At 40.0% G+C, this 24,571-nt stretch overlaps 1 pseudogene; it reads right to left on the bottom strand.

Annotated features, from left to right (window-relative positions):
- Window positions 1-13,936: 13,936 nt before the first annotated feature.
- LOC114113816 (calcium load-activated calcium channel-like) lies at window positions 13,937-14,930 on the bottom strand (annotated as a pseudogene).
- Between the last annotated feature and the right edge of the window lie 9,641 nt (window positions 14,931-24,571).

Genomic DNA, 24,571 nt, shown 5'->3' on the forward strand with positions numbered 1-24,571 from the left:
TCATTTTGCTCATCTTTTCTTTTGCTTTGAAGAAGACTTTAGTTTGATGGAGTCCCACTAGTTCATTCTTGGTTTTGTTGCTTTTTAAAAAAATGTTATCATATCCAAACAATTGTTGCCAACACCGACATGAAGTTTTCCCCCATGATTCATTCTAAGAATTTTATGGTTCAGTTTTTATGTTTAATCCTTTTTCAAGTTAATTTTTTCAAGTGATATAATATAAGGGCCCAGTTTTATTTTTATGCAGGTGGTTATCCAGTTGGCTGACACCATTCATTGAAGAGACTGTCCTTTCCCCACTTGAATGTTCATGGCTCCCTGTCCAATTATAGGTGACTTTGTATGCTTGGGTTTGTTTCAGGGCTCTCAGTTCTATTCCATCGGCCTATGTGTCTACTTTTGTAAATATATTATTCTTTTTTGATTATAACAGTTTTGTAATATAGTGGAAAATCAAGTGTGATGCCTCCAACTTTGTTATTCTTTCTAGAATTACTTTGACTGTTTAGGGTCTTTTTTGATTCCATATAAATTTTAGGATTATTTTTTTTATCTCTGTAAAAAATACCTTTGGAATATTGATAGGACTATACTGACTCTTAGCTGGCTTTGGGTAGTATAGACATTTACCAATATTAATTTTTCTGAATCAAGAACATGGGATATCTGTTCACATGTTTATATTTTCTTCAATTCTTTTGTCAAGATCTTATAGTTTTCATTGCACAAATCTTTCATCTCTGGGTAAATTTATTCCTAATGTTGTGTGTGTGTGTGTGTGAGTGAGAGAGAGAGAGAGAGAGAAAATGGGAGAGTTTTCTTTATTTTTCAAATATTTTATTACTTTTATGTAGAAACACAGATGATTTCTGTATGTTGATTTTATATCCTGCATCTTTACTGAATTCATTGATCAATTCCAGTAATTTTTTGTGGCATCTTTAGGATTTTCTACATATAAAATCATACCATCCACAAATAATAACAATTTTATATCTTCTTTTCTGATGTCTTCTATTTCTTTGTCTTGCTTAATTGCACTAGCTAGAACTTCCATTACTATGTTGAGTAAAAGTAACAAATGTGGGCACCCTTGTCTTATTCTTGATTTTAGAAGAAAAACTTTCAACATTTCATTGTTGAGGATGATGTTGACTCTGGATTTGTTGTATATGGCCTTTATTAAGCTGAAGTTTGTTCCAATTTATTGAATGATTTTTATCATGAAAAGATGTTATTTTTTTGTGAAATGCTTTTTCTGCATCTATTGAGGTGATCATATGGTTTTTATTTTTCATTCTATTTAATGTGATGTGCCACATCAACTGACTTATATACACCGAAGCATCCTTGCCTTGCAAGATGTTTGTTCTCATCATGGTGTGTGATCCTTTTAGTGTGCTACTGATTTCAGTTTTCTAATATTTTGTTGAGAATTTTATCTGTGTGCTCTTGTAGCTCTCTGAGACTGTTTAGAACAACTACTTTGAATCCTTTGTTGGGAAATTCCCGAATCTCCATTTATTTAGAACAACTGGAGGTTTACTGTATTCCTTTAATGGAAATGTGTTTCCTGATTCTTTGTGATTCCCTATAACCTCGCATAGGTGTCTATGCATTTGTCACCTCCTCTAGGTTTTACAGAGTAATTTTGTTAATGGAAGGCTTATCTGTGGATTGGGGCACCCAGGAGTGTTCTGTGACTCAGGATCTAGAGGTGCAGGGTGCCAAGGGCAGAGGTATGGGTGGTATTGCACCCAGGGGTACATGATGTCTCTCCCAGCTCAGGTCACAGAGTTCCATAGCACTGATGACTGTGTGGCCTTTGACAGACATTGTGGTTATAAGGGCTGGTAGGTCCTCAGTGGCACGTCCAGGTGCAGCACTAGGGACCGTGGCAGGCAGTGGTGGTGGCCAGAGATGGTGGCATGCACACCCTTGGCTGTTGGGACCAGTTATAGGTACCTATGCAGTGGTGGGGGCCAATTGCAGACACACACACAGCGTGTCTGTCAGTGTGCCCTTCCAAGGCTGTGCAAATTCCACCCTCCACCCCCTGCCCCCAGCCTGTGCTCTGCAGTGGAGGCTGGTGACAGGTGTTGGGTCAGTGATGTGCAGGCGCAAATCTGCACTATGATAGTGAGAGTCACTCATGTCCAGGCTCCTGTCTTGCACTGATGCAGTTGCAGAGGCCTGAGATGGCTAGCAGTGGTTCCCAGGAGTCAGCGGGTACTAGGGTTAGAGAGTGGGCTGAGAGTTAGGCAGCTGACTTATCAAACATAAATACTCTGTGGACCAAAGTTTGGTATATCCGCAGGGAGTCTGCAGCAGTTCTGCTGACCATTGGTTACTTCTTCAGTGGCTAAGGCTGTTGGGTTTGTACAGCAAACCACTGTGAACTGTAATAGCTCCTGCTGCATGACTGCTACTGGTAGCCCATGCTTTTTACCCCTGTTCCTAGCAGTCTAGAGACTGCCTAGGTTTGCTGGTTTGGGTGGGGGTAAAACTAAGGTGGGAAATTCATTTGCTGCAGTCTAAGGCTGGAGAAGCTGGTCACTCATGTTGCTCTTCTTTCTTGGTGAGAAAGAAAAGTTGGGAAAGTTACCTCTTAGCACTACACCATGCTTTCTAGGGGGACAGGATGATGTAGGCAAAATGAAACTGTTTTTTTTATTCTCTTCTTGAATGGTTATTCTCAGGTTTCTCTGTTCTACTGTGTTGCTAAAATTTCTCAAGTGGACTCTAGAGCTCTCCCAGACATGTTTTTTGTTTGTTTGTAGATAACTGCTGATCAAAGATAGGAGACAGAGGCTGGGGTCTCCTATTTTCCATTTTGGTGTCTTCACTTCAGAAATGCTTTAAGTTTTATGGATCATGTTCTTTCACATGCTTTTATAAATTTGTTTCTAGTTTAAATTTTTTTGATGATTTTATACATTTAAGTTATTAAAATTCATTTTTCTTAGTGTTTATTGGTATTCTTAGTGTTTATTAGTGTTTATTTCTTAGTGTTTATTGTTGGTGTATATAAATATAATTATGTTTTCTATATTGATCATGTATTTAGGGCTTACCTGGTGGCTCACTGATAAAGAATCTATCTGCAATGTAGGGGAGGTGGGTTCAATCCCTGGGTCTGGAAGATCCCCTGGAGTAGGAAATGTCAACCCATTCTAGTATTCTTGCCTGGGAAATCCCATGGACAGAGGAGCCTGGAGGGCTACTTTCCATGGAGTCAGACACAACTCAGTGATTAAACCACCACCTCCACTATGTATTTAGTAACTTTGCTACACTCACAATTCAATAATCTTTCTGTAGCTTATTTGAATGTTCTAAATACACATCATATTATCTGCAAATAATAAATAATACATTTCTTTTATTTATTTTTGCCTCACTGCATTGTCTAAGACCTAACTAGAATGTTCATTAGAAGTGATGAGAACAGGAATGATTGTCTTGTTACTAATCTCAGAGGGAAAGCATATGGGATTTCATCATTAAATAAGATATCTGCTGTAACCTACTCCAGTATTATTGCCTGGAGAATTCCAAGGATGGAGGAGCCTGGTGGGCTACAGTCCATGGGGTTGCAAAGAGTCAGACCTGACTGAGCGACTAACATTAGATCCTGGCTAGATGACACTAGATAACTTTTTTGGATATACTTTATTGCATTAAGAAAACTCCCTTCTATTTTCCGTTTACTGGGTCTTCCCTCATAGCTCAGTTAGTAAAGAATTGGCCTGCAATGCAGGAGACCCCGGTTTGATTCCTGGGTCAGAAAAATCCCCGGCAGAAGGGATAGGCTACCCACTCCAATATTCTTGGGCTTCCCTTGTGGCTCAGCTGGTAAAGAATCTACCTACAATGCGGGAGACCTGGGTTTGATCCCTGGATTGGGAAGATCCCCTGGAGAGGGGAAAAGCTACCCACTCCAGTATTCTGGCCTGGAGAATTCCATGGATACACGGGGTCGCAGAGAGTCAGACACGACTGAACCGCTTTCACTTTCATTCTCCGTTTACTAAGAGCATACTTCTTATAAATGTTGAAGTAAATACATTGCTTTCTTTGTCTCCATTGTAATTATTATATAATATTATTTTCCTTATTAGTGATAGTTGGTTTATTTAAAGAATTTTGCTTTAGCAACATTAGCCATTAAATTTTGGTGTTACCAATTTTGTATATTGCTTGATTTGTTCTTTTCAGGTTTGTGCGTATACATTTATGATTTCTCTTTCTTACAATGCCTTTTTAAAGTTTGGATATCAAGAACATATAGGCCCCAAATATGTTGAAAAGTATTTTGTGGAAAAAGTATGTGTAAATATGGCAACAGTTTTCTTATATAGTAATTTTACTTTACCTGCAAAATATCTGTTTCTAGGAAGAATTTAAGTTATAGACTAAAATTTTTAAAGAGCTATAGGATTTTCTCATATTATTCTGGGTAAAATACTTTTCCCCCTAGGAGTTGATTCATTTCATCAAAAATTTCAATTATTAGTATAAGGTTTTTCATGTCATCCTATTTTACTGTATTTTTAATATTTGGGGATATAAGACAGTGCTCCTGTTTTTATTATTAGTATTGATTATATATGACTTCTTTTAGTTATATATGACTTCTAACCATATATATGGTTATATATGACTTCTTCTTTTAGACTTTTAGTCTTTAAGCATTTCATTTTTGATGACAGCTTTATTGAGACAGAATTCAGACTGTAAAATTTACATACCACAAAATTGAAAAATGTACAATTCAGTGGGTTTTAGTATATTCACAGTTGTGCAACCATCACTGATATCTAATTCAGAATATTTTCGTTACTCCAAATTAGTCCCTGCTAAGGCACCCATTAACAGAGACTCCATTTCTTCCTACCTAAGCCCTAAGCAATCACTAATCTACTTTGCATCCTTATGAATATGCTTATTCTAGACATTTCATTTAAATGGAATCATGCTGGGTTCTCTCACTTAACATACTGTTTTCAAGGTTTTTTCATGTTGTGGCATGTATCAGTACTTCATTGATTTTTTTTACTGCCAAATAATACAGATGGTCCTCAATTTATACTCGTTTGACTCAACGATTTTTCAACTTTATAATGGCACAAAATGATATGTATTCAGTAGAAGCCATACTTCATATTTTGATTTTGAATCTTTTCTCCAGGCTAGTGATACACAGTAAGTTAAGATAGTCCTTCATGGTGCTGGGCAGTGGCAGCAAGCTATAGCCACAAAATCACCAGGGTAAACAACTAATATACTTACAATCATTCTGTACCCATGCAACCATTCTGGTTTTGACTTTCAGTATGGGGTCAAATAAATCACACGCGATGTTTAATGCTTTATGATAAAATAGCCTTGTGTTAGATGATTTTACCCAACTTTAGGCTAATGTGTTTGGAGCACATGTAATGTAGGCCAGTCTACACTAGTTGCCCTAAATGTATTTTTAACTTACAATGGGTTTATCGAGATGTAACCCCATTTTTAAGTAGAGGAAGATCTGTACTCCATTGTATAGATACTTCACATTTTGTTTTTCCCTTCACCAGTTGACAGATATTTGGGTTTGTTTTCTACTTTTTGTCTATTATGCTACTATGAACATTTGTATACAAGATTTCTATATACACTTGTTTTCAGTTCATTGTGTACATATCTAAGAGTGACATGCTTGGGTCATATGGTAACTCTATGTTTAATACTCTGAAGCACTGTCAAATAGTTTTCCAAAGTGAATGCATAATTTTAAAATTTCACCACCATGTTTAACAGTCCCAATTCTTCCACATCCTCACCAAACTGGTTGTCTATCTTTTTTTGCTTTAGCCATCCTAGTGAGTGGGTATGAAGTAGTATCTCATTGTGGTTTTGCTTTACATTTTTCAAATAACTGGTGATGTTAACCATCTTTTCATATAGCTACTGGCTATTTTTATATCTTCTTTGGAAAAATGTTTATTCAGACCATTTTCCATTAAAAGTTTTTTTTTTATTATGGAGTTGTAAGAGTTTGTTAAATACTCTAGGTAGAAAGCTCTTATCAGATATATGATTTGTAAATATTTTCTCCTCATATGTTAATTGTTTTTTCACTTTCTTGATGGTGTACTTTGAAACACAAACCTTAATTATGAAGTTTCATTTGTCTATATTTTCTTTAATCACTTGGGTTTTTGGTATTATGTATAAGAAACCATTATATCATCCAAAGTTACAAAGATTTACTCCTATTTTTTTCCTAACAGTTTTACTGTTTTAACTGTTACATTTAGATCTATGATCCATTTTAATGTTTTGGCACACGGTGTGAGGGAGGGTTCCAACTTTATTATTTTACATGTCAATATCCAGTTGTTCACATATTGCTGGCTTCAGCAATACGTGAACCGTGAACTTTCAGATGTTCAAGCTGGTTTTAGAAAAGGCAGAGGAACCAGAGATCAAATTGCCAGCACCCACTGGATCATCGAAAAGGCAAGAGTTCCAGAAAAACATATATTTCTGCTTTATTGACTATGCCAAAGCCTTTGACTGTGTGGATCACAATAAACTGTGGAAAATTCTGAAAGAGATGGGAATACCAGACCACCTGACCTGCCTCTTGAGAAACCTATATGCAGGTCAGGAAGCAACAGTTAGAACAGGACATGGGACGACAGGCTGGTTCCAAATAGGAAAAGGAGTATGTCAAGGCTCTATATTGTCACCCTGCTTATTTAACTTATATGCAGAGTACGTCATGAGAAATGCTGGGCCGGAAGAAGCACAAGCTGAAACCGAGATTGCCGGGAGAAATATCAATAGCCTCAGATATGCAGATATAAGATACCACTCTTATGGCAGAAAGTGAAGAGGAACTAAAAAGCCTCTTGATGAAAGTGAAAGAGGAGAGTGGAAAAGTTGGCTTAAAGCTCAACATTCAGAAAACGAAGATCATGGCATCTGGTCCCATCACTTCATAGGAAATAGATGGGGAAACAATAGAAACAGTGTCAGACTTTATTTTGGGGGGCTCCAAAATCACTACAGATGGTGATTGCAGCCATGAAATTATAAGACGCTTACTCCTTGGAAGGAAAGTTATGACCAACCTAGACAGCATATTCAAAAGCAGAGACATTACTTTACCAACAAAGGTCCATCTAGTCAAGGCTGTGATTTTTCCAGTAGTCATGTATGGATGTGAGAGTTGGACTATGAACAAAGCTGATCACTAAAGAATTGATGCTTTTGAACTGTGGTGTTGGAGAAGACTCTTGAGAGTCCCTTGGACTGCAAAGAGGTCCAACCAGTCCATCCTAAAGGAGATCAGTCCTGGGTGTTCTTTGGAAGGAATGATGCTAAAGCTGAAACTCCAGTACTTTGGCCACCTCATGCGCAGAGTTGACTCACTGGAAAAGACTCTGATGCTGGGAGGGATTGGGGGCAGGAGGAGAAGGGGTCGACAGAGGATGAGATGGTTGCATGGCGTCACTGACTCAATGGACATGAATTTGAGGAAGCTCTGGGAGTTGGTGATGAACAGGGAAGCCTGGCATGCTGCAATTCATGGGGTCATAAAGAGTCAGACACGACTGAGCAACTGAACTGAACTGAACTGATCCAGTTGTTCCAATATCATTCACTGAAAAGATTATTCCACAAGCTCCACTGAATTCTTAAAAATCAATGGCCACAATGTATGGAATTATTTCTGTACTCTCAATTCTATTCCATTGATATCTTATTCTACTACTGCATTGTCTTGGTTACTGAGCTTTGTAATAAGTTTGAAATGAGACATATGTATTCTTCAACTTTGCCCTTTTTTAAGGATTGTCTTCTCTGGATTCCTTTTCTGTGAGTGGATTCCTTGCATATGCATGGAATAGATAAACGTTACAATCAGTTTTTTGATTTCTGCGAAAAGCCAGCTGGGATTGTGATAGCAATTGCATTGAATCTGTACATCAGTTTGGGTAGTATTGTTAGTACTATGGTTAGTAATATGGTTTTCCAGTCTATGATTATGAATATCTTTCTGTTTAATTAAAGCTTTCTTAACTTTTTTTTTAACAATGTTTTATAGTTTTCAATGTACACACTTTGTAATTTTTTGGTTAAGTTTACTCTAAATTAGTTTACTCCTTTTGATGATATTGTAAGTGGATTTTTTTCTTAATTAAATTTCAGTGTCTTCATAGCTCAGTTCCTGGTGTTTGTTTTTAGTTTTTTTTCTAAACACCAATTTTCATTATTGTTCATTTTAAATTTATTTCATTAATTTTTTCTTTTCTCCTAATTGTTTCCCCTATTCTACTGTTTTTTTTAAGATTTAAACTTCAGCTGTTTTTCTAATTCTTGAAATGGATTCTCAGATCATTGATTTTCAGCATTTTTTCTTTCTTATATGCATTTAAAGATATTAATATCCCTTAAAGCATGGCTTAACTGTATCTTGCAAGTTTCAAAGTGTAACATCTTAATGATTAGTAAGTTCAGATAATTTCTATTATGATTTTATTTACATACATTCTTAATTTATAAAGATATGATGATCTTTAGATATCTTTCTCTTGTCAGTTTATTGCTTAATTACACTGTGGTATTAGATGTATTATATATCAATCTTTTGAAATTTTTTGATATTTATTTTGTGGCCCAGCTTACAATCAATTTTTTTGCAAATGTTTTATGCACAGTAGAAAGTAATATATATTCTATAGTTGTTGAATGCAGTGTTTTATATGTGTCTAGTATATCAAATTAATATTATATGTCAAGCTAATATTATTGTTCAAATCTTCTAGGTTTTACTCAGTTGTTTTATTTCACCTGTGCTGGATCTCCAGTGCTGTGGGGTGGGCTTTCTCACGTTCTGGTGAGTGGGAGCCACTCTCCAGTTGTGGTGCTCGGGCTTCCCATTGCAGCGGCTTCTCTTGCTGCTGAGCACAGGCTCTAGGTGTGTGAGCTTAGTAATTGTGGCTCGTGGGCTTAGTTGCTCCACAGCATGTGGAATCTTCCTAGACTAGGAATAGAACCCCTGTCCTTTTCATTGGTAGGCAGATTCTTATTCTCTGCACCACCAGGGAACTCCCAGATCTTCTATCCTTTGTGATAGTTTTCCTCTGCCTAATCTATGTGTTAATGAGAGAGGTAGTTAAAATTGTCCAGAGTCGTTGTGGATTTATCTATTTCTCCTTAGAGTTCTATTTTAACTTTATGTACTTTAAGGATGTGTTATCAGGTGTCCACATATTTAAAATTCTCATCTTCCTAGTGGATTAAATCTTTTATCATTGCAAAAGTTTCCCGTTAATCTATAGTAAAGGTTTTCGCATTTTATCCACTTTGTCGGGTGTTAATATAGTTATTGCTCTTTCTTTGTGTTTGTGTAGTATATTTATGTTACTTCCCTTTATTTTGGCCTCTTTAGTCCTGTTTCAGTTATCTGTTGATGATACCCAAACCTTAGTGGCTTGAAACAACAATGTATTATTATCTTTCATGGTTCTGTGGGTTCATATGCCTCAGCTCAGTAGTTCTCACTTGGAAGGGGGTCCCTCATGTAGTTTCAGTCGTATGGCAGCTGATGCTGGAATTGTGTATGGACTTGATTTGACTGGATGGCCAAAATATCTTCTTTTCTCACTTATTTGGCATCTCAGCTGGAATGGTTGAAGTAGCTGAGGGATGATCAATCATCACCCTTCCTTCACAGAACCTCTGTATATGGCTAGCTCAGGATTTCTCACAGCACGTCAAGCTCGCAGTAGTTGGATTTCTTTCTAGGTGACTGGCTTCCTCCAGGGGGCATGATCCAAGAGACTAAGGAAGAAGCTACAGATGTTTTATGTCCTAGCTATGGAAGTCAGAGACATTCAATTATCGAAAAAGATCTGGCTATCAAAGCGATGGTTTTTCCTGTGGTCATGTATGGATGTGAGAGTTGGACTATGAAGAAAGCTGAGTGCTAAAGAACTGATGCTTTTGAACTGTGGTGTTGGAGAAGACTCTTGAGAGTCCCTTGGACTGCAAGGAGATCCAACCAGTCCATCCTAAAGGAAATCATCCTTGAATATTCATTAGAAGGGCTGATGCTGAAGCTGAAGCTCCAATACTTTGGCCACCTGATGCAAAGAACTAACTCATTGGAAAAGACCCTGATTCTGGGAAAGACTGAAGGCAGGAGGAGAAGGGGACAATGTAGGATGAGATGGTTGGATGGCATCACCGACTCAATGGACATGAGTTTGAGCAAGTTCTGGGAGTTGGTGATGGACAGGGAAGCCTGGAGTGCTACAGCCCGTGGGGTCTCAAAGAGTCAGACACAACTGAGTGACTGAACTGAACTGAACTGAACTGAACTGATGGAAGTCATATAGCACCACTCTGCTGTATTCTGTTTGTTCAAAGTGAGTTAGAGGGTTGACTCAGATTCAAGGAGGATGAGACTATACAAGAGTGTAAATACTGGGAGTATGATTCACTAAAGGCTATTTTTGAAAACTTAGTTACCACAATTTGCTCTCTGGCCTGAAATGGTTTCTATCTCTTCCACATGAATCTATCCATCAAGGTCCCTGAAGTCTCATTCTACTGTGGCATTAAGCTCCTTCCTGAAGTCCAGGATCTCATTATATGAATTATGTCCAGGTACAGATGAGGCTTTTTGGCTGTATCACTTGGGTACAGTTCCTTTCAGTCTATACTTCTCAAAGCATGGTAATTTTAGAATATTTGTACTTCTTGCATGATGACTATCTTTCCCCAAGGCATATTTTCTAAGAAATTAAGTACATGATACAAAGCTTATTTTGACTTAGACTTGGAAGTCACAGAGCAGCACTTATATTTTATTAGTGCAAAGCAAGCCACAAATTCATCCCAGATTCAAGGGGAGGAGAGTACAAAAGGGCATGAATATTGGAAGATGTGCTCACTGGGGAGAGGACACATGTAACCTTATATTTTCCATGTGTTAGTTGTAAGTAGTGTATAGTTTCTATCTTTAAATCTATCCTAAAAATATATTTTTGAAAAAATTAAAACATTTAGATCATTTACACTTAATATAAGTGTGGGTGTGCATTGAGTTTTATTATTCTATCTCACTACTTTTTTTAATTTATTTCATTTATCCTATATTCTCTTTTCTTTCCTTTCTTGACTCCTTTTGCATTGAATAGCTTTTCTTATTTTGCCTCCCTTCTCCCTATTAGCTTGGTTACATTTTTACTATTTCTGAGTAGTTATTAATGGGTTATTAGTGAGCATCTGGAGAAAGCAATGGCACCCCACTCCAGTACTCTTGCCTGGAAAATCCCATGGATGGAGGAGCCTGGTAGGCTGCAGTCCAGGGGGTCGCTGAGGGTCGGACACGACTGAGTGACTTCACTTTCACTTTTCACTTTCATGCATTGGAGAAGGAAATGGAAACCCACTCCAGTGTTCTTGCCTGGAGAATCCCAGGGACGGCAGAGCCTGGTGGGCTGCCGTCTATGGGGTCGCACAGAGTCAGACACGACTGACGCGACTTGGCGGCAGCAGCAATGAGCATCTGATCTCTTGAAGGGAGATTTTTCTGGCTATAAATCTTTGGTTACTATTTATCTCTTTCAGCACTTTGAAGATGTAACTCCTTCATCTTTTACTTTCTATTATCTCTGTTGGGAAGTCAGACACCAAATTGTTACTCCTTTGAAGATAGTCTTATTCTTTGGCTGCTTTTAAGACCTTATGTTTTCAACAATTTTCTGTTTTTAATCTGTTTTTTGTTTTTAATTGCTACCAATATTTCTTCAAATCCAGTTTCTGCTTCATTGTCTGGATCATAAAGACACATGTGTTGGACACAGACATATGTTTTCTTCTAGGACTAACAGGATAGATATGTGTACTGTGGTGGACATTTTTCTTTATTAGCATCTAGAGAGGAAACCAGCACAATATTGTCAAGCAATTATCCTTCAATGAAAAATAAATAAACTTTTAAAAAACCTAAAAAAATGTTATTCTTACTTTTGAAGACTATATAGTAATTTAGTTGCATGACTTATTGTAATTTATTTAAATAGCTCTCTATTGACTAAAATTTATAATCAATATCATATCTCTGTTTCTTTGGATTTATTCTTCCTTTGCCTTTCTTTCTTTGCTTCTCCCTGATGGTTCATGCCCATTCTTTTTTTTTTGTTTTTTAGGCTGTGCTGGGTCTTCATTGCTGTGAGAGCTTTCCTCTAGCTGGGACTAGCGAGGGCTACTCTTCCGTGCAGTGCATGGGCCACTTGTTGCGGTGGCTTCTCTTATCATGGAGGACTGGCTTTAGGTGCCCAGACTTCAGTAGTTGTGGCCAGCGGGCTCTAGAGGGCAGGCTCAATAGTTGTTGTGCTGGCTTACTTGCCCTGTGGCATGTGGGATCTTCCCAGAACAGGGATGGAGCCCCTGTCTTTTGCATTGGCAGGCAGATTCTTTACCACTGAGCCACCCAGAGATGCCCTCATGCCCGTTTTTTGTTTTGTTTTGTTTTTTAATGAGTAAACTTAAATATAAGTTGACTCATTGGAAAAGACTCTGATGCTGGGACGGATTGGGGGCAGGAGGAGAAGGGGACGACAGAGAATGAGAGATGGCTGGATGGCATCACGGACTCGATGGACATGAGTTTGGGTGAACTCTGGGAGTTGGTGATGGACAGGGAGGCCTGGCGTGCTGCGATTCATGGGATCGTAAAGAGTTGGACACGACTGAGCGACTGAACTGAACTGAAACTTAAATATAAAGCCCTAACAAACACTCTCAGAAAGGAGAGGAAGATCATGGTATAAGAATGGCACCTACAAGAAACATGGTAGGAACTGAAGGCCATTGTAACGAAAAGGAAGCCCAAGATTAACCACATATAACTATGAAATGCTTCCATGGAGGACTAAGAATGCCTTCCTGAGAATCCAATAGATTGTACTGGGGTATGAAGGGAACTGCTGAGGACTCTCATCTTTAATACTCATATGAGTCATCCTTTTCCCCTCATGCTTCCCAATTCCTATAATAGGACAACTCTACAGGTTGAGCAGGTATGGTAAAAATAATGGGCTTCCTAGGTGGTGCTAGTGGTAAAGAACCTGCTTGCCAATGCAGGAGACATAAGAGACACAGGTTCAGTTCCTGGGTCTGGAAGATCCCCTGGAAAATGGCATGGCAATCCACTCCAGTATTCTTGCTTGGGGAATCCCATGGACAGAAGAGCCTGGAGGGCTACAGTCCATAGGGTTGCAAAGAGTTGAAGACAACTGAAGTGACTTAGCATGCATGCTTGGTAAAATAATAGTTAAAACATTATGATTTAATATAATAAAATAATAGTTAAAACAATAATGGTTAAAACATTACTCCTTTGTGGCCACTGTTCACCCTTATGCTCAGATAACTAAAAATATGTACCTAGAAATATATCAAAACAAAACAGATTTCTTCTTGTAGATGAAATAGCTAAGATTTTGGCCTCTTTATTGATTGCAGGTCATATATTTGGCTTGAAAAAAACCACAATAAACAGTTCCAATTAAAAGTTACAGAAGCTACGGTTTTCTTCTAGATTTTTAAATGCTCATGGAGAGTCAACTTCCGTGATGCATAGCACACAGTGCGTACTCGAGAGTCATTCCCACAGGAATTATTTATATGAGCAAAACAAGATTGTGTTTCTCATTACACAAACATTACCTGAATTTATCCAATCAACACACTAGTTTTAAAAAAAATCATCTGTAACTAAAAGCATTGTCTTGTTTGTTGGATGCCATCCCCACTGGAATCATATCCAAAGCATCTAGAAATAACTCAAAACTAGAAAGTGGCCTATTTGCTAAGGCTGCCTATGATTCTTGCTATAAAATAGTTGCCAGTCTGATTTGAATGTCTAAAAAGAATGGGAATTATAGGGTTCTTCTAGATTTCTAAAGAACTTGCCAGAAGGAGGCAGAGAGCCAAGAAATCCACCTGCCTGCTTGGTGGCAGCTTGTGAAAGGGCAAGGCTGAGATTTTCTGGACGTTCTGTCCAATGACATGGTACAGAGAATACACTGGAAGATGGAGGAACAGTCTATGGTGTCAGCCTCCAACAGACTCCCTTGAGGTAGTCCTCAGATGAAGGAAAGCAGAGTGAAGGGAGACCCTTGTCACCATTCTACCATCAAATATGGAGTTGAACATTCCCACTTGAGCAATAAAACAAACGCCAATTGCAAACAAGGACTTCATTCAAGCCATCTTTATGGGAGATCTGGGTTCAATGCCTGGGTTGGGACGATCCCCTGGTGGAAGGCATGGCAACCCACTCCAGTATTCTTGCCTGGAGAATCCCCATGGACAGAGGAGCCTGGCAGGCTGCAGTCCATGGGGTCTCCAAGAATCAGACACTACTGAGCAACTAAGCAAAGCACAGCATATCTGTTGTTATTTTTCAGTTTCTCTTCTTGCCTACTTTCTAGGCTTTGTTGGTCAGCCAGCTGATTTTTACTGTTTTCTTCTTCTTTTTAATTTTTTACCCCATTTTTCCATTTCCACCCTCAGTCTCTTGTACTTGTCTGTCCTGTAAACCAGAACCCAGGTTACTCTGGTGTGGGCGGTGTGTGTGGGTGCTAAGTCACTTCAGTCATGACCAGTTCTTCATGACCTTATAGACTGTAGCCAGCCAGGCTCCTCTGTCTATAGGATTCTCCAGGCAAGCATACTGGAGTGGCTTGCCAAGCCTCCTCCAAGGGATTTTCCTGACCCAGGGATAGAACCCATGTCTCCTGTGGCTCCTGCATTGCAGGCGGATTCTTTACTGCTGAGCCACTGGGGAAACTCGAGAATAAGAGGCACAAGAAGACAAAGATGATGAGCAGTGTGTCCATCAGCTGAGTGCTCATCTGTGACTTCTGTCTGTACACTCCCACCCAACCTGGGGAGGGGAGGAAGCTCTCGAGAGCCAGGAAAAGAGAAGCAAAACCGACTTCCAGATTTCAGGACCACTTAATTGTCAAACCTGCCTGGCTGCACCAAAACCAAGTATAAATCTTAAATCCAATTAGTAAACAGTGCTGGGAGACTGGGACATCCTGCTCCCAAACAGCCCTTAGACCTACGATTTATCTTTCCTTAATATATTACATAGTGTAGGCGAAAGGTTACTATTATGGGCCAGAATGCTCTGGAAATAAGCATCCCAGAACAGCTGAGATTGTTGCTAAATAACTGATGAGAAGGATAATGTCAGGATGCTTCTCAGTTTTCAGAGCACCAAAGATTCTTTTAAACCTTAAACAGGTGAAACATCATTTTTTAACTGGGCTGAACAAAAAGTTTACCTGCAAATAAACCTAGTTAAATTTTGAAACATATTTTTGGGAAGTAACTACTTATTCTGGAAATCACAGCTAGTCATTGTCCATCCTTAAACTAAGATGGCTTAATCTCATCTGGCTTCTCTGAAGGCTATTAATGTATTATTAATTATTCCCAATTCCCAAACCCCATACAGTGTTTATAAAGCTCTCAGGCCCTGTAACATCTCTGCATCACCTTATACTAATGCTATATGTATAGTTATATAGTCAATCTAAATAACCTGGAACCTGCCCCTGCGCTTATACTCAAGAGTCTCTTTACCAAAAATGTTTTCCCATTATCTCCGCCTTTTAAATTTTTTCTGTCCTTTAAGGTATGACCCCAAATACCTCTTCCTTAACACACTCTTTCCCAAACCCCAGTCTTTCCTTTCTAACTTTTTTTTTTTTTTACCATACAGTGTGGTATGTGAGGTCTTAGTTCCCTGACCATGGATCAAACTCAAGCCTCCTGCATTGGAGGGAAAGTCTTAACCACTGGACTACCAGGAAAGTTCACTTTCCTAACTTTCTTTTGAGTTCATTGTCATTTATTGAAAAGAACATTCAGTTCAGTTCAGTCGCTCAGTCATGTCTGACTCTTTGCGACCCCATGAATTGCAGGACGCCAGGCCTCCCTGTCCATCACTAACTCCCGGAGTTCACTCAAACTCACATCCATAGAGTCGGTGATGCCATCCAGCCATCTCATCCTCTGCCATCCCCTTCTCCTCCTGCCCCCAATCCCTCCCAGCATCAGAGTCTTTTCCAATGAGTCAACTCTTCACATGAGGTGGCCAAAGTATTGGAGTTTCAGCTTTAGCATCATCCCTTCCAAAGAACACCCAGGACTGATCTCCTTTAGAATGGACTGGTTGGATCTCCTTGCAGTCCAAGGGACTCTCAAGAGTCTTCTCCAACACCACAGTTCAAAAGCATCAATTCTTCAGCGCTCTCTCACATCCATACATGACCACTGGAAAAACCATAGCCTTGACTAGACAGACTTTTGTTGGCAAAGTAATGTCTCTGCTTTTGAATATGCTATCTATGTTGGTCATAACTTTCCTTCCAAGGAGTAAGCGTCTTTTAATTTCATGGCTGCAATCACCATCTGCTGTGATTTTGGAGCCCCCCCAAAATAAAGTCTGACACTGTTTCCACTGTTTCCCCATCTATTTGCCATGAAGTGATGGGACCGGATGCCATGATCTTCGTTTTCTGAATGTTGAACTTTAAGCCAACTTTTTCACTATCCTCTTTTACTTTCATTAAGAGGCTCTTTAGTTCCTCTTCACTTTCTGCCATAAGAGTGGTGTCATCAGGCATGTGTAAGAATCCTTTTGATTTTGTCACCGTATTACTTTTAACAAGTTACTCAACTTACCTGAGCCTCAGTTTCTCTCATTGTATGAGTCTTAAACAATATTATAAATTGTAACAAATATTTAAAAATTCACTCTATATAAGTAAGATTTTCCACTCGTCATTTCTACTTCTGTTAAGAATTTTCTTCAAACATAGGAAATCTGTGTTTTGGTGGTAGGATTATGAGCCTTTGCACTTACATCCAGTTCTGTGTTATTAATAAAGGTCATCAGTAAGCCTGCCTGCATCTTACAATTTGCCCTTTCTCCATCCTCCCACCACTTGATTTTAGCTATGCAAGTTTTATTTTGTCTTTGTGTGTGTGTGTGTGTGGGGGGGTGGCAGTGTGTTGTTGTTTTTTAGTTTCTCTGCATCTTGCCCCTACTTTTCCTCTACTTTTCTGCACAATCTCCTCAGTTCCTCCAGTTTTCCTTAGCTAACTCTTATTCAGCTAAAATGTCACAGCCATGATGGTCTCCTCTGACCACCTGCAAGTTTGGGTGCCTTAGATTTACTTACTATTTCATTTGTCACACTTGTAATTTAACAAACATTATCTGCCAGAAGAGCCTGATAACTCTGTGGTTAAGAGCTTGGGCTCTAGAGACAACCAAACCAGAATGTTGCCTATTACAGCTACTATGTGAGTCGTTCAGTTGTGCCTGACACTTTGTGACCACATGGACGGGGGCCCCCCAGGCTCCCCTGTCCATGGAATTCTCCAGGCAAGAATTACAGCTAAGAAGTCCACTATTCCACTTCTCAGCTGGAATAGCCCGGGCAGCTCTCATCACCTCTTTAATCAAAAAACTGATGTAACTCACTTGGCATGTACACTGGACACGTGTCGTATATTTTTAATATTATTAGTCAGCAGTGGTTTTATCACTGACTGTTATGTCCTTGGTTCCTTCCAGAATACTTGCCAAGTTATAAATAGTTATTGAATAAGTGAACAGAGTGTATGAAAAGATTAAAACATTTTCTTGTGATAAAAAGTTTGCTTCAGATCCTTAATGATAATTCATTTTTATTAACGTTTTAAAAGATATTTCTCTTTTAAAAAATAATTTTAATTATTTTCTGAATTTATTTCTTAGCTGTGCTAGGTCTCCACTTTGAGGGCTTTTCTCTAGCCGCAGCGAGTGGGGCCTGCTCTCTAGTTGTGATGCGAGGGCTTCTCTTGCTGCTGAGCTCAGGCTCTGGGGCACTCAGGTGTCAGTAGCTGCAGCACGTGGCCTCAGTAGTTGTGGTTTCTGGGCTCTGGAGCACAGGCTCAACAGCTGTGACACACAGGCTTAGTTGCTCCACAGCATGTGGGGTCTTACCAGATCAGGGATCATACCCATGTCTTATGCATTGGCAGGCAGATTCTTTATAACTGAGCCAGCAAGGAGGCCCTGTCTTCTTATCTTTACCAGCTGCCTACTAGTCCCTTGTATGGAGAAACATCATGTATTTAGCCTCTCCGCTACTCCTGGCAATTTATGCAGTTTCTAGTTTTCTTCTCTTTCAAATAATGCCACTGTGACATTCATTTATATATATCTTTGTGTGCTCTGAGTCTCAGTTTCTTTATGCCAGATACGGAAGTGCCACTGCCTATCTCAAAGAGTTGTTGTGAGAATCAAATGATATAATGAGTGTGAATATGCTTGGTAAGCTGCTAAAGACTATAGCGATAACTTCTCAGCACTTGCCTGGTACTGGATTGCAGTGGACTTCGAGCATACGTGTTTAGCTTTCCTATCACTGACTCGATGGACGTGAGTCGGACTGAACTCTAGGAGCTGGTGATGGACAGGGAGGCCCGGCTTGCTGCGATTCATGGGGTTGCAAAGAGTCGGACACGACTGAGCGACTGAACTGAACTGAACTGAACTGATTACATTAAAAAATTCTTTGTGCGGACATAGTTTTCTTACACAGCTTTTTAATCATCTCTATCAAGTTCTATCACCGTACTTTGCCATTAAATGACTTTAAATAGATATTAGTTGAATAAGAGAATGAAAATTCGTCCATATCTTCCATCATTCTCTCTCTCCTCTTTTAGGCACAGTTCATTAATTATGTTTATCTTAGTTCTCTTTATCAATTCACTTTTTTTAAAAAACTAATTTCCTAAAATCATTGATCTTCAAGTTTTGATGCACAGTTTTTAAAAAGGTTTATTTATTTAATTAATGTTTGGCTGCACTGAGTGTTCATTGCTGTGCGATGAAGTTGTGGCAAGTGGGGGGTCCTCTAGTTTCAGTGCATGGGCTTCTCATTGTGGCCGCTTCTCTTGCTGCAGAGTAAGGGCTCTAGGGCATGGGGGCTCCAGGAGCTCTGTGCGTGGCTCAGCAGCTGGGGCACATGGGCTTTGTTGCTACATAGCATTTGAAATCTTCCAGGACCAGGGACCAAACTTGTGTCCCCTGCATTGGCAGGCAGATTCTTAACCACTAGACCCCCAGGGAAGCCCTTCCCAGGTATTTTTGCCAAGTTTCCCGGTGACTCAGATGATTATCCAGATACAGGAACTCCTGATCTCATGCACTGTCCCAGGCACTGGCACTGGCGTTTTGTCTACCCTATCACAGATTGGAGGTCGTCTGACTTTTGCCTCATTCCTCCAGGATTCTCATGGCTGCAAATGACAGAAAAGTCAACCTAAATTAGCTAAAGCATAAAGGCAGGTTCACATGGCTGAGAAATCGGAGGTAGCACTAGTTTGGTCTCTCGGCTTCAATGATGTCACCAAGGCAATCACATTGCTTTGCCTTCCTAGGTAAAAGCTTCATGCCTAGAGGGCCCTAACCACTCTGGGTTTTCCTTCCAGCTTGCAAACTGGCATCACAGTTCTAGATCTTGCATCTTTAAACTATACATTCTAGAGAAAAACATCTCTTTAAGTAACTCTTGAAGAAGAGAGAGGAATTTTTTTCTTCCCATAAGTTCCAACATAGCATCTTACTGGCTCTGATTCCTAGTCAGGTTACAATGGCGAGAGGAATGGGTTAGGCTGATTGGCTTAATCTGACTGGTTTAAGTAATACCAGCTCTTGGTTTGGGAGGATTTAATTCTTCCAAACTCTGGATAAGGATGAGAAATGTTGTTTTCAAAAGAATTTCAAAACACTCTTAGGAAACGGGAAGGACACTGGGCAGCCAAACAATACCACATGTTTTATATAGGAGCCTCCTATGTTTCAGTTTCATTTCACATATCTAATGAAAGCATCTTATTTCAATTTATTTTTCTGCATCAATACCAAAGCCACTTGATAGAAGGCTGCTCAATGGTAGTTCTGTTTAATGAAAATGTCCTAAGAGTCAAGTAATATCCTTTCAGATACAGGTGAATTGCAATTAATCATTTAAAAAAGAAGCAAATCTCTTTAACATCACCATTGAGAATCTTACCATTACCCAACTTTACTTTAAATACAAAGTGAAAACACCAACTTCCTTAACCAAAGGCAGATTTAACATATGGTTGCAGGTGGGTTCTCACTTTTAAATTGAATTTAATTATAATGATTTACCTGGGCAACAGTTATCTTAAACTGAATAGGAAGAGGAAAGCACTTTTTCTTAAAATTCAGACTCAGTTGGGCGACTGAAAGCAGCTGCCATGGATGGGGTCAACAAATTGAAAAAAACAAACAAACAAACAAACAAACAAAACAAGGACTTAGGAAAGGCCACGGGCCAGTAAGAAATGAGTATGTTCTCTCATTCCTTGGTTCTCTTACCACTGTCTTAAAAAAAAATAAAAACAAAAGCTAGACAAGCAGCAGCAGAGATCTGCAGACCAGGGAGAGCATAACCAATTCTACTTTCTAAGTAGTTCCCCCGCCAGAGGCAGAAGGAGAGTGAGCTACCCACAGGAATATTGATACAAATGAAGGCACGGGGGGGAGGGGGTTTGAGGATCATAATCTCTGTTTCCCCCTCTTCACTCTATTTTTGTTGCTCACTATATCATCTACAGTAACAGTCCAACTCCTCCTCTTTATAAACAAAAATGTCTTTTGATCTAGCAAAGAACAGGCAAATATGGGTAAGTCAGCTCTTATAGAGCATGCTCATAGAACCATACCAAACAGTGGTCCTTGCTTCTGATGGGATGTGGACTAAATGCTTCCAGGTAATTGTTCTCTGGTTATTGAGCAACTGTAAAGTCTTTACCAGTCTTCTTCCCCCAAACGAATCCCCTTGCATAATACCTAGTGGAAAAATAGTTCAGAAAGTTTACTTGAATTTATCAGGATAACATTTTATGACTCAGAGGTCAATCTGAGATAGAAATACAAGATTCTTTGGCCTTGATCTTTGGTTTTAATTTTAGACCTGTATAAGCTTTGCAATCATATTCATACCAATGGGCAGCTAAAGCTTTAAAATATGTGCCAATATTTTAGGTCCATCTAAGATGCTATGTTTAATCTACTGTAAGGAGATCAAACCAATTAATCTTAAGGGAAATCAACTCTGAATATTCATTGGAAGGACTGTTGCTGAAGTTAAAGCTCCAATACTTTGGCCACCTGATGTGAAGAGCCGACTCATTGGAAGAAACCCTGATGCCGGGAAAGATTGAGGGCAAAATAAGAAGGGAGCAGCAAAGGATGAGATGTTGGACGGCATTACCGACTCAGTGGACATGAATTTGAGCAAACTCTTGGGGATAGCAAAGGACAGGGGAGTCTGGAGTGCTGCAGTCCTTGGGGTCCCAAAGAGTTGGACCTGACTGAGCAACTGAACAACAACAAGATGCTATCTGGGGAGTGGGGGGACTTAATTATACTCACAGTCGAGTGCTGTTGACACTGAATATTTGAATCAGTTCTGATGAGATGGATGAAACTGGAGCCGATTATAAAGAGTGAAGTAAGCCAGAAAGAAAAACACCAATAGAGTATACTAACATATATATATGGAATTTAGAAAGATGGCAATGATGACCCTGTATGCAAGACAGCAAAAAAGACACAGATGTGTATAGCGGACTTTTGGACTCAGAGAGAGAGGGAGAGGGTGGGATGATTTGGGAGAATGGCATTGAAACATGTATACTATCATGTAAGAATCGAATCACCAGTCTATGTCCAATGCAGGATACAGCATGCTTGGGGCTGGTGCACAGGGATGACCCAGAGGGATGTTGTAGGGGGGGAGGTGGGAGGGGGGTTCATGTTTGGGATTGCATGTACACCCGTGGTGGATTCATGTCGGTGTATGGCAAGACCAATACAGTATTGTAAAAGTAAAATAAAGTAAAAATAAAAATTAAAAAAAAAACACACACAAGGACTTCTGTGATATGGCTGTAGAGGACATATGTTGATTGCAGGCCTTCTTTCCCCCTTCTTTTGGAAATAATTCTTTGAATTTCTGTTCCCTTCCTCTCATAGCCCTTATGGAAGGCAGACATGTGATTCAACTTGGCCAAAGGACACACTCAGATTCACAGGGATGTGATCAAGGATGAGTCCTTAAACAAGTCAGGTCAATCAGAGTGGAGCCCAGAACATTTATCCTTCAAACTCTCCTCCAGCTCCACAGAGTGTAGGACAGGAAGTTGCTGATCGTCCTTTCTGCCACCAAGTGGACAATGACAAGGAAGGCAACATGAAGGAAGGAGGAGTGCAGTGTGCAGAGAGAACAGGCTCTGGTGACAGAGTTTGAACTCTTGGGCTAGTCTGTGCCAGAAGCCAGCTCTAGGCCTGTTACTTAGCTAACAAGGGTCCTTTTTACCCAAGCTAGTTTGAGTTGGCTCTTGTCTCATTTGGAACTGAAAAACTCTTGAAAGTGAAAATGTAAGTCACTCAGTCATGTTCAACTCTTTGTGACCCTATGGACTATAGCCCACCAGACTCCTCTCTCCATGGGGTTCTCCTGGCAAGAATAGTGGAGTGGATAGTCATTCTTTTCTCCAGGGACTCTTCCTGACCAAGGAATCAAGCCTGGGTCTCCTGCATTGCAGGCAGATTCTTTACTGTCTGAGCCACCAGGGAAGCAAAACGTTCTTAAACTGATTCAAATGTATTTTAGTCAAATTATCTGTATAAGACTCTTCCTTAAGGCAAAACTCTTGTCCCATTAACTCCCACTATAAAGCATTCTCTAAGAAAGCAGATGACACCACCCTTATGGCAGAAAGTGAAGAAGAACTAAAGAGCCTCTTGATGAAAGTGAAAGAGGAGAGTGAAAAACTTGGCTTAAAGCTCAATATTCAGAAAACTAAGATCATGGCATCTGGTCCCATCACTTCATGGCAAATAGATGGGGAAACAGTGGAAACAGTGGCTGATTTTATTTTTCTGGGCTCCAAAATCACTGAAGATGGTGATTGTAGCCATGAAGTTAAAAGACACTTACTCCTTGGAAGGAAAGTTATGACCAACCTACACAGCATATTCAAAAACAGAGACATTACTTTGCCAACAAAGGTCTGTCTAGTCAAGGCTATGGTTTTTCCAGTAGTCATGTATGGATGTGAGAGTTGGACTATGAAGAAAGCTGAGCACTGAAGAATTGATGCTTTTGAACTGAGATGTTGGAGAAGACTCTTGAGAGTCCCTTGGATTGCAAGGACATCCAACCTGTCCATTCTAAAGGAGATCAGTCCTGGGTGTCCACTGGAAAGACTGATGTTGAAGCTGAAACTCCAATTCTTTGGCCACCTCATGCGAAGAGCTGACTCATTTGAAAAGACCCTGATGCTGGGAAAGATTGAAGGCAGGAGGAGAAGCGGACGACAGAGGATGAGATGGTTGGATGGTATCACTGACTCAATGAACATGGGTTTGGGTGGACTCCGGGAGTAAGTGATGGACAGGGAGGCCTGGTGTGCTGTGGTTCCTGGGGTCGCAAAGAGTTGGACACGACTGAGCGACTGAACTGAACTGAAGAAATAATTCCATAAACTTGGAAATGACATCAGTACCACCACATCAACATCACCAACTCAATGGACATGAGTTTGAACAAGCTCTGGGAGTTGATGATGGACCAGGAAGCCTGGCATGCTGTAGTCCATGGAGTTGCAAGGAGTCAGACATGACTGAGCAACTGAACTGACCACCATATCTCTGGACCCTGTGGTCAGTCAGCAAACACGCTATGTTTTCCAGTTAATGAGGATTTCTCTTAATCCTATGCTTGCAACTTGGTTTGATTTTCATCTTTCTTTAGTCTGAAGACCTGCAGTGTTTAACAATGAGCTCCATCTGTAGATATTGCCGTGCACATGTACACCTAGTACTTTAGCACTCAGAGTATCACATAATGTGGGACAAATTTGTTCCTGGCTTCACCGATCTTGTAAGCTCAGCATTTGGTACAGCATAAAGGAATGAAAGTTGTTTTCATACACACATTTAGTGAGTCTGAACCTGGCTACTTTGCAGCTCCATGGCAGCCAAAGAAAGGAGACACTCTCTCTGAGTGATGTTAAGTCATGGAAGTGACTGCCTTCCGTTCTGCTTCCCTGGATGATGGTAAGAGAGCAGTGATTCAAAGCTGGACCTGAGTGTCTGCTTCTCAGCGTTCTGATCTGGGGAGAGAAAAGAGAGTAGCTCTGTCATGAGGCTTGGACTCAGTGGGGGAGAGGGTCCCCCCTATGGAGATCCATGGGAGGAGGTGCTCCAGGTGTGTTGGGAAGGCGTAGCTGCTGTTTTCTTTCTGCATCGCTGGGGCAGCAACCATAGGTGCTGTCATTAGTGATGGGTCTGCAAGTCAGGTGGCAGTGGTGGTAAAGAATCCCCCTTCCAATGCAGGAGATATAAGAGATGTGAGTTCGATGCATGGGTAGGGAAGATCCCTTA

Source organism: Ovis aries, chromosome 3 (assembly GCF_016772045.2).
Source record: "Ovis aries strain OAR_USU_Benz2616 breed Rambouillet chromosome 3, ARS-UI_Ramb_v3.0, whole genome shotgun sequence".
NCBI classification, from domain to species: Eukaryota; Metazoa; Chordata; class Mammalia; order Artiodactyla; family Bovidae; genus Ovis; species Ovis aries.